General features: G+C 43.9%; 1 long non-coding RNA gene across 1 annotated transcript in view; it reads left to right on the plus strand.

Annotated features, from left to right (window-relative positions):
• The window catches only part of LOC102387598, a 5,563-nt gene extending 3,876 nt beyond the window's left edge, over positions 1 to 1,687 (plus strand). Inside the window, exon 3 of the long non-coding RNA XR_323954.2 lies at positions 1,533 to 1,687. This is a non-coding gene — a long non-coding RNA (uncharacterized LOC102387598). The remainder of the gene's footprint in view (positions 1 to 1,532) is intronic.
• The last annotated feature ends 242 nt before the right edge of the window (positions 1,688 to 1,929 follow it).

The raw sequence follows: 1,929 nt of genomic DNA on the forward strand, positions 1-1,929 counted from the left end.
CTCCCCCCACTCTGTCTGGCTGCCAGGGGTACACTTACTAAAAAAGGTTGAAAACCCTTGATATAGACCATGCAGGAAATGCATGGGCCTTTGTCTTCCTCCCATGGCTGATTCATCTCCACTGGCATGTAAGACCCCTTTCAGTCCCACCTCTGTTATCATACCTGGTCAACCATGTCATATAATCCTTTGCATAAACTGATCAATTAATAAACGACCAGAACATTATAAGAGGCAGATGTAGGAACAACATTGCAGAACGTGCCATTGTTGACTGACATGCCCCCCAAGCAGTACCGCTTCCTGGAAATGGTGCTTCTGAAGAATAACGTGACTAGGTAATGCTCTTCTAGGACTCTAGAACCAAGAGGGTACAGGGCCTCAGGTTTGCTCAGCTGTACTAATCATTCTTTATCTCACATTAATTACTGCAGCTACTTTCAGAGCCCTATTTTCTATTGCCATGGTTAATCCTTTCCTGGAGGGCGACCAGAGCCAGAGTAACTTCCAAGCAGCAATAAATTTTTCTGTCTCTGCTATTTTGAATCTGCTGAAAGGCTAGCTCTTCATGCTTCTGGACCATTAGTCTATCACTCTGATAGGTAATGGTGCCTGAAGTGATTCATGCCCTTTCCCACCTATTTCTCAGCCTCCTGTACAAAATCCAACTTGTGAGTCATGGTTTTTAAACTGTGGGAAAACTAGTAACTAAGAATGGGCCATAGAAAATATGAACCCTGGTGGAACACTAGGCAAACAGATTTTGTCACTAAGGTCTGGGTTATGAGCCATTCCCTTTTGTGGAGTTTGATGTACAGGAGAAAAAGAGGCCAAGGTAGAAGTTCAGAGTGGATACAGGGTTTCTACTTACTCACCCCATTCACTATCTATGCCAACTGCAGGATGTACATAGCAAATAACGCTTAGAGAAACAGGAACAATATGTCTGGTTCATTCAGAGGCCATAGTTCTGATTTCCATGAACAGCAAACAGCCAAAGTCTAAAACTAAAGTTTGAATGGGTACCTTGGGCACAGGGGAAGCCATGACTTCCAGTTGTCGCTCTGCTGCTGTCAAGATTGGAGCAGTTTCCCAGTGAGAGCTGTTTTCTTTGTAGCTTTCCCACTGCCAAATCAGTTCCCGGGGCAGTTATCTCAGTTGCTTTGCCCTAGATATGCCAGTGTTGAATGCACTCTGCTTGCAGTGGTCCTCTCCCCTTTCCAGGACAGCAAAGCATACTGGCCTATGGAAAGACAGTACAGTTCACTCCTGACCCTGCAGTATTACCACCCCTGGTCATTCCAGCATTTGGAGGCATGCAGCCAAGAACAGTATGAATTTAGTTTCTTTGTTATCATGTTTGTTTGAAGTTACATATGTGTAAACATGCATGTGGACACCCACACATGACCTTGCACATGCATTTGTACACACATTACTTTTCCTTGCCTTCTGGTGTGAGCTGTTTGGGGGTCACATTTAAGGTTTTTCTCTGCAGCCATAAGAGCTGGAATTTTATTTCCATTTTCTAGGTGAAAGCTGAGTCTGTCATACAAGTAGGATTTCGGGCTCTAAGAAAAACATCACATGCCTCCATTGAAAAAATCACTAGCGTGGACAACTCTAAAGAGGACCAAAGAACTTACAGTATGCTTTCCTTTTGATTCCAGTGCCAGGTGTGAACTCTAAGCCCTTCTTGGCACTGGACCTTGACTTCATGTTTCCCTCTGGCCTCGTACCTTGGGTTCTCGGTTACACCAAGGCACAGTGTGTATAAAATAGCCTGAGAGAGGATGGTTGTGATTTATACCTTCATAAAGTGAATATAATGATACCAAAAGACAGAGAAAAATGAATTCCTTAGGCTTCCCCATGGGTAAGAACAGCGGAATGAGATGTAAAAGTACTCCACGAGTTGTATCTAATGGG

This window comes from Alligator sinensis, unplaced genomic scaffold (genome assembly GCF_000455745.1).
Source record: "Alligator sinensis unplaced genomic scaffold, ASM45574v1 scaffold511_1, whole genome shotgun sequence".
In the NCBI taxonomy this organism is placed as follows: domain Eukaryota; kingdom Metazoa; phylum Chordata; order Crocodylia; family Alligatoridae; genus Alligator; species Alligator sinensis.